Source organism: Gymnoscopelus braueri (genome assembly GCF_963280865.1).
Source record: "Gymnoscopelus braueri genome assembly, chromosome: 24".
Taxonomy (NCBI): domain Eukaryota; kingdom Metazoa; phylum Chordata; class Actinopteri; order Myctophiformes; family Myctophidae; genus Gymnoscopelus; species Gymnoscopelus braueri.
In genome coordinates, this window is record NC_137626.1 from 34,930,572 (window position 1) to 34,939,458 (window position 8,887).

The window sequence follows — 8,887 nt, forward strand, 5'->3', positions numbered from 1 at the left end:
GCATTTTTTTCATGCCAATAAAGACAGAATAAGAGAGAGAGTGAGAGAGAGAGAGAGAGAGAGAGTTACACCTCAACTTCCATCCCTGATCCATTAAGCCGAATCCTTACACTTACAATTACACACATATACAATTATTTAAATAAATTAACAAATAAATAAATAAATACCTGCTAAAAGCCAGTGGCTACTTTCTGTTGCTCGCTAATCAAGCGCAGGCAACATCATAAAGAATAGGTAATTCCAAGGAACAAAAGGAATAACTAATTTGGAAGTGCGCACGTACCCAAGTGGCCAAATTATTTATGCCTAATGGAGGCATTCGTTTGCAATTAACAGCCATGGTTTATTAGCTGTCCGCGGGAACGGCTTGCTTATGCAGCTGAAAGCCCGGGCTATGGAATACCTTTAATTAGAGAATGAAGTATAGGCACTTTCCACTGGAAAGATCATATTTGTATGTGGCTGCTCTGGTGTCCGGCGGCCCGCCCAGGTTTAAATAAGGATTAATTCCCTGCTGACGCTGAAGGTAAATAGAAGGGAATTGTTTTCCTCGACACCTTGTGTTGCTGAGGCGGCGAAACGAGATGAGTTGGTTTTTAAACAGATTGGAGAGGCTTGCCTGTAAATGAGGTAGCTGCCATTTCAATAAAGGAATGATGTATTGTTGCAAACTGATGGATGCCTGAAAATGATCGCATATTAACCCCTGGTGTTCCTCATAGACACAACATTGCAACCAATCTGGAAACCCATTCGGTAAAAAAAGAAAGGAAAAATATAGCTGCAAGCAGCGATAATACGGGGCCAGTGAATAGAGAGAGAGAGAGAGAGAGAGAGAGAGAGAGAGAGAGAGAGAGAGAGAGAGAGAGAGAGAGAGAGACGGATTAGATTGAAGAGAGAGAGAGACGGAATAGATTGAAGAGAGAGAGAGAGAGAGACGGAATAGATTGAAGAGAGAGAGAGAGAGAGACGGAATAGATTGAAGAGAAAGAGAGAGAGAGAGAAACGGAATAGATTGAAGAGAAAGAGAGAGAGAGAGAGAGAGAGAGAGAGAGACATGGAAACGGAATAGATTGAAGAGAGAGAGAGACATGGAAACGGAATAGATTGAAGAGAGAGAGAGAGAAAGAGACATGGAAACGGAATAGATTGAAGAGAGAGAGAGAGAGAGAGAGAGAGAGAGAGAGAGAGAGAGAGAGAGAGAGAGAGAGAGAGAGAGACAGACATGGAAATGGAATAGATTGAAGAGAGAGAGAGAGAGAGAGAGAGACAGACATGGAAATGGAATAGATTGAAGAGAGAGAGAGAGAGAGAGAGAGAGAGAGAGAGAGAGAGAGAGAGAAAGAGACATGGAAACGGAATAGATTGAAGAGAGAGAGAGAGAGAGAGAGAGATGGAAACGGAATAGATTGAAGAGAGAGAGAGACATGGAAACGAATAGATTGAAGAGAGAGAGAGAGACTTGGAAACATAATAGATTGAAGAGAGATGGAAGCGGAATTGACATCTCAACCTATTGCCATTAACAGGAATCGAACCCTGAACCTTCGGATTGACAAGCTGCAACACTACCTATAAGTGCTATAGCTTTGTACAGGCTGAGGTTGTCTGTTGAAGATAAAAGTGAACCAGTGAAAGCAGCCGATCTACAAGCTCAGAAACACGTTGCTATCTGAAAAGTTTTGAGATTGTAGATCGGCTATTTTCAGAATGAACTATGTCATACATTGAAAAGACCATACTCTCAAATAAGCATTTCAGGTTATCTTTAACAATTGCACTTGCATTAATTGACACAATCATGTTGTGTTGCAATGCAACTTAAATGAAGTCTGCATCAAGTGGGGCTTGAACTGGCAACCTTGAGGTTCTAAGGCACACACTTAAGCCGAGAAGCCATTGGACCAACAGACCTGACATGGTGAATATGAGTGTGAGAGAGAGAGAGAGAGAGAGGAGAGAGAGAGAGAGAGAGAGAGAGAGAGAGAGAGAGAGAGAGATGAGAGAGAGAGAGAGAGATGGAAACGGAATAGATTGAAGAGAGAGAGAGACATGGAAACGGAATAGATTGAAGAGAGAGAGAGACATGGAAACGGAATAGATTGAAGGGAGAGTGGGAGAGAGAGCGAGAGAGACATGGAAACGGAATAGATTGAAGAGAGAGAGAGAGACTTGGAAACATAATAGATTGAAGAGAGATGGAAGCGGAATTGACATCTCAACCTATTGCCATTAACAGAATCGAACCCTGACCTTCGGAATTGACAAGCTGCAAACACTACCTATAGTGCTATAGCTTTGTACAGGCTGAGGTTGTCTGTTGAAGATAAAAGTGAACCAGTGAAAGCAGCGATCTACAAGCTCAGAAACACGTTGCTATCTGAAAAGTTTTGAGATTGTAGATCGGCTATTTTCAGAATGAACATGTCATACATTGAAAAGACATACTCTCAAATAAGCATTTCAGGTTATCTTTAACAATTGCACTTGCATTAATTGACACAATCATGTTGTGTGCAATGCAACTTAAATGAAGTCTGCATCAAGTGGGGCTTGAACTGGCACCTTGAGGTTCTAAGGCACACACTTAAGCGAGAAGCCATTGGACCAACAGACCTGACCTGGTGAGAGAGAGAGAGAGAGAGAGAGAGAGAGAGAGAGAGAGAGAGAGAGAGGAGAGAGAGAGAGAGAGAGAGAGAGAGAGAGAGAGAGATGGAAACGGAATAGATTGAAGAGAGAGAGAGACATGGGAAACGGAATAGATTGAAGGGAGAGAGGGGAGAGAGAGCGAGAGAGACATGGAAACGGGAATAGATTGAAGAGAGAGAGAGAGACTTGGAAACGGAATAGATTGAAGAGAGATGGAAGCGGAATTGACATCTCAACCTATTGCCATTAACAGGAATCGAACCCTGAACCTTCGGATTGACAAGCTGCAACACTACCTATAGTGCTATAGCTTTTGTACAGGCTGAGGTTGTCTGTTGAAGATAAAAGTGAACCAGTGAAAGCAGCCCGATCTACAAGCTCAGAAACACGTTGCTATCTGAAAAGTTTTGAGATTGTAGATCGGCTATTTTCAGAATGAACTATGTCATACATTGAAAAGACATACTCTCAAATAAGCATTTCAGGTTATCTTTAACAATTGCACTTGCATTAATTGACACAATCATGTTGTGTGCAATGCAACTTAAATGAAGTCTGCATCAAGTGGGGCTTGAACTGGCAACCTTGAGGTTCTAAGGCACACACTTAAGCGAGAAGCCATTGGACCAACAGACCTGACCTGGTGAATGAGAGAGAGAGAGAGAGAGAGAGAGAAGAGAGAGAGAGAGAGTGAGAGAGAGAGGGAGAGAGAGAGAGAGAGAGAGAGAGAGAGAGAGAGAGAGAGAGAGAGAGAGAGAGAGAGAGAGAGAGGGAGAGAGAGAGAGAGAGAGGAAGAGAGAGAGAGAGAGAGAGAGAGAGAGAGAGGAGAGAGAGATGACATTTTACATCCTGCCAAGTGAAAAAGCAACATGTGGTTTCACAGTGTCTGAATTAAATATTAGATTGTAATGTCTTAAAAAACTTGCACATGCATTATTTGATGCAGTCATGTTTTGTGCGATGCAATTGAAAAGTGGAATGACCCACCTACAGACAGAGCAGATAGACAGACAGAGTGAGAGAAACAGACAGCTCAACCTATTGCCATTGACAGGAATCAAACTCTCAACCTTCGGACTCACAGAATGAGACACTACAAGTAGTGCTATAGCTTCATCCAGGCTGAAGTTGTCTGTTGAAGATCATACACTTTTGCCTTCTGTCATGAACCAAGCCCCTGTTTCACTAACACTAAGATCACTCGTTCACAAACCATTTACCAATTAGAGAAATTGTATGTCTCCTCGAAACCGAAACCAGTGAAAGCAGCCGATCTACAAGCTCACAAAACGTTGCTATCTGAAAAGTTGTGAGATTGTAGATCGGATATTTTCACAATGAAGTACGTCATACATTGAAAAAACATACTCTCAAATAAGCATTTCATGTTATCTTTACCGTTTGCATATGTATTCATTGATACAGTCATGTTTTTTTGCAATTCAACTTAAATGAGTCTGCATCAAGTGAGGCTTGAACCGGCAACCTTGCGGTCGTGAGGCACTCGCTTAAGGGAGAAGCCATTGGACCAACAGACAAGAACCTGTGAAAAAGGAGATCACACAGATGATACAGTTTCACGCAAATAGCTGAAAAATCCTGGGTTTAAGTGTTTTTCAAACTGCTCAAAATTGCAGACAATCTAAGGGCGGAGCTTACTGGTTAACGTGATACATGTGTTCCTCATGAGTCAAGGCACATGTGTAAGCAGGTTTAATGGCTGTCGGCCAAACGAGGCATGACTTTTGCCTGTTTAAAGTTTGCATTTAAAAAAAATCGCTATAGCGCCCCCCTTTGACCAATTGGAGTAAGATTGGTTTCAGTGATATTTGGAATGACCCTCAACATTACCGCAAAGTTTCAAGAATGTGAGTCTGCATGTATGTGTTAGGGCAGATGAATAATTGTCATAAAACTGCAATATTCATTGGCTCATTAAAGCTTCATTTTTTCACTTATGGAAAATCTTTTGCATCAGTTTTTCGGCATAGGTTCAAAGTTCATGTGTAAAACGTTTCGTGCAGATTACTAAAAAATCCCAGGAGGAGATAGGTTTTAACTGTTTTTCATATTATTCAAAATGGTGGGAGATCTAAAGGTCAGAGGTCAAAAGTCAGAGTGTGAAAGTTGTTGATCATGAGTAGACGCATATGTATATTGAAGTTTCATGGCTGTAGGTCAAACAGGGCATGAGTTGTACCTGTTCAAAGTTGGCATTTTGCTATAGCGCCACCTTTTGACGAAAGATTGTGAGAATTATTTCTTGATAGTTTTTCATGACCATCTACCATATGGCCAAGTTTCGTAAAAAGCGTATGCCAAAAGTGGGAGAAGAAAAAAGAGGGGAACATTAAAACAGGTCCAGAGCTGAGAGCTCTGGCCCCGTAACAAGTTTGTTTTGGCCTCTGGGGGCACAACCTCCTTTTTTGTTTAAAATAGGAACTGGGGTTTGGCTCCTTCCCTTTCTTAGTCCACTTCCTCCCGGGTGCTTCTGTGTTTATTCCTACAAACAACAATATTACATGTTTAAGGCAGTAGTGCTGATTCACAACAGGTTTTGGGCTCCTGCAATGTGATGAGAGAGTGCAAACTATCCAACACCAACTCTGCCCTCCACACCCTCCTGTCTAGCATCAGGGTCTTGTCACAATGTGTCTACATACAGTAGGTCACACACATGGGCAACTGGCGACCCGGGGGCCACATGCGGCCCCCACCTTAACTTAATGCGGCCCGCAGGTTAATATCGGAATACTGATATATTATTGATTTCAGCTGCTGCAAACATGCAAACATGACCCGCTTTAATTACTAAAAGTCTATATTTGTAGGTTAATGACTAGTATTAAAATTATATTGTCTTTTTTATGTCCAATGTATTTGTATTTAAGTTCATAAAGTTAACATAAGTATAACTAAATGCATTTGAAATTAAATTTAAAAAATCAGGATTCCAATTAAAAAATAGCAAAACAAATCAGGATTCCAATTCAAAAATAGCAGATCTACAAGCTCAGAACGTGTCGTACTGCGACGCGTTTTGAGCTTGTAGATCGGCTATTTTTGCTACTTTTGTGTTACATAGAATGGCCAAGTACTGCATTCATTTATGAAAAAAGTTAACATACGGAGATAAGAGTTGTGAGCTTGTAGATCGGCTATTTTGGCTACTTTTGTGTGACATAGAATGGCCAAGTACAGCATTAATTCACAAAAAAAAGTTAAAATACAGAGATAATAGTTGAAATATAGTGGCCCTCTCCATCATCAAAGTTGCCACCCCTGACATAGGTGGTGTGCCTACTTCCCTCATAGCTGCGCCAGTGTCATTGTGCTTGCGACCAGTTCCGGGTGTCTGACACCGTGCCCTGCTATAGCCTCATCCTTCTCTCTCTGGTCTTGTCCGTGACCCGCCGGAGGCCTCTGTAGAGGCCACTGATTTGATCGGCTCATGTTACATCAAGTGCCATTCATAGCATTCTTGTGTAGACGGCATCGAGGGCCCTTTGCTTGTTGACCTTTGAGCGTCCATGTCTCGGCCCTGACTCCACGTTTGCAATCTCTCCTCATTCCTTGGGCTGTGGTATTTTGACATTCAAGAAAAAACTTGACATGAAAAATAGAGTGAAAAAAACAAGATAATGTTATCTTCAGATCAACCAAATGTGAAGTTGGTCAATCATGTCAATAAGAAAGGTGGCATCACCAAATAACAAGCAGTAGTCTGTATTTTGAGGGGCATTTTCAAGCCTGTATTCAACTACATACGACCACCGGCAGTAGTCTTAGGTGGTATTCACATAGGGATTATGGACTGTCTTCAGGGACAGCAGTGGACTCCCTTAAGAGAGCATCTGCTGATAAGTACTTTATGACTTCCCTGAGAGGAGGAACTGTAGGAAAGAGTAAAGCGTTTCTTTAAACGTATCGCTGCTGTCTGGGGAATGGAAATGATAATGAAGAGGTGTGTGTGTGTCTTTGTGCTATACCTGAACTACTTGCTATGCAGAGGGAAACGCAACTTCATTTAGAAATAATTCATTTCAAAAGCATCATTTACAATTTAGATTCTACCTATTTAGCTTTAAATGTTCAAGTAGAATGACTTTCAGCCACTGCTATTTTTGTTGTGAGAAAAAAATATCTAGCATAAAGTGTGACTATGCCATCATTAGCTGCCACACTAAGTTAGCCACTAAGCTAAATGGCTAGAGTATGTTGCTCAGCGATAACAATGGGTTAGTAAAGGTTTGAAAAAAAGAAGAGAACAAGAATGGGGGAAAAAAACTAGTTCAGATAGCGTTGTCCTGAGATTATAAAGCTAATGGCAGCCACTCCTCTGAGGCCCTGCCATTGGCTGGCCAAGTTGCCACAGCCATAGCGCAGAGTCAACTTCAAGGAAAGCTCCAGGGATCGGCAGGAAACAACCGCTAATTGTGTTAATGAGCTTGCTTGGGTAAACCTTGTACCCACCTCTCTCTCTCTCTCTCTCTCTCTCTCTCTCTCGCTCTCGCTCTCTCTCTCTCTGAAGAATGAATGGGCTTTTTATTTTATTTTACCAAGACCTAAGTGAGATGGGATGGCTTTGGATTGGCTGAAACTGCCCCCAATTGCTGGTGACACACACACACACACACGCACACGCACACGCACACGCACACGCACACACAGGGCCCAGGACTCATCCATCACGCGGCAATAAAACTCTTTGACACAGGGGTCCCGGCACATCCATCATGACTCACTTAAAGATACAAGTTTGGCTTGGACCGCCACAGCACTGAGGGACTGTTGCCATTAAAGGCAGATCTTTTGTTTTGATGGCCCCTTTAATGGGGTTGCATTAAGGGGGAAGTCCTAGGGGCCAGTTTTTGGGGTGATTAAGCAAGCAACACATTTACGCGTCTCTAATTGACAGTCCAATGCCAGGAACCCACTGAGTACTGAGTCTATAATGAAGTGAGTGCCTCCCACTCCAACAACTGCTCTGTTGATTGTTGTAGACCTTCCCTTGTACAAACAAAAGATGTCTTCCCTGCTTTAGCTCTGGACGGAAGGAAGTTGAAGTTGCCATTAATAACTTTGGTGATATAAATTACTTAGGGTTGATTGTACAATGACTACAATAATTTCCACGAAGGAGAGAGCGGAATGTGAGGAGTATAGAAAGAATAGGTCTGGTTAGTGCAGAGACTTACTGCAGGGCCCAAAGCTCCGGGGTCCCGGCACAAAACCCACCGTCAATGAAAAAAAAAAAAAAACTATCCTTTGCATGCCTCCTGCTGACAGTGGTGGAAAAAGTACTCAAATGTTTTACTTAAGTAAAAGTATCAATACTGCAATGTAGAAGTACTCTGTTACAAGCAAAAGTCTGGAATTCAACATTTACTTGAGTAAAAGTACAAAAGTATTGGTATCAAAATGTACTTAAAGTAACACAAGTGAAAGTACAAAAATGTTTGAAAATAGCAGATCTACAAGCTCACAACGTGTCGCGATGCGACGCGTTGTGAGCTAGTGTATAAAATAGGGCTAAAGGGGTTAATGTTTCTTTTATAATGTAATCATTTATATATGCTGCAAAGTAACTAGTAACTAAAGTTTTCAAATAATTGTAGTGGAGTAAAAGTACAATAGATGCCTCTGAGATGTAGTGGAGTAGAAGTAAAAGTATAGACAATTGGAAATAGTCCAGGAAAGTAAAAGTACCTCAAAATTGTCCTTAAGTACAGTACTTGAGTAAATGTACTCAGTTACTTTACACCACTGCCTGCTGGTACCTGACTCACCCACTGGTCTGTTATTGGATTCTACAGGTTGACAGACAGACATCGTAACCAATCGGAGAGCTTTACAGCTATGACGTCCTGTGAAAAAGCTGTCTGTTCATGGGTGATTGAGAACTCACTGTGTAATGTTCTGCCTTGTTTACATAGTTGTAAAGTGAACAAAGCACTCGTTCTGAGTTCATATAAACTGTATCGGCCAGTACTGTAGTCCAGCTGCCGCTCATCATAAGTCTGCAGCCAAAGCTTTATGAGTTAATTATCCAGAGGACGCTACATAGGCTAACGAGGCTTCAGCGCTCTGTGACATAACAACCCGATCTCCAGAGATTACCGTAACATTGCACGGAACGAGTGCACTTCATTCCGTGGATAGCCGCCTCGGAACTCCCGAATTGCGTGCATATGGTACGGCGCTGCCTTGTGACAAAACCATTTCGGAGGCGCGC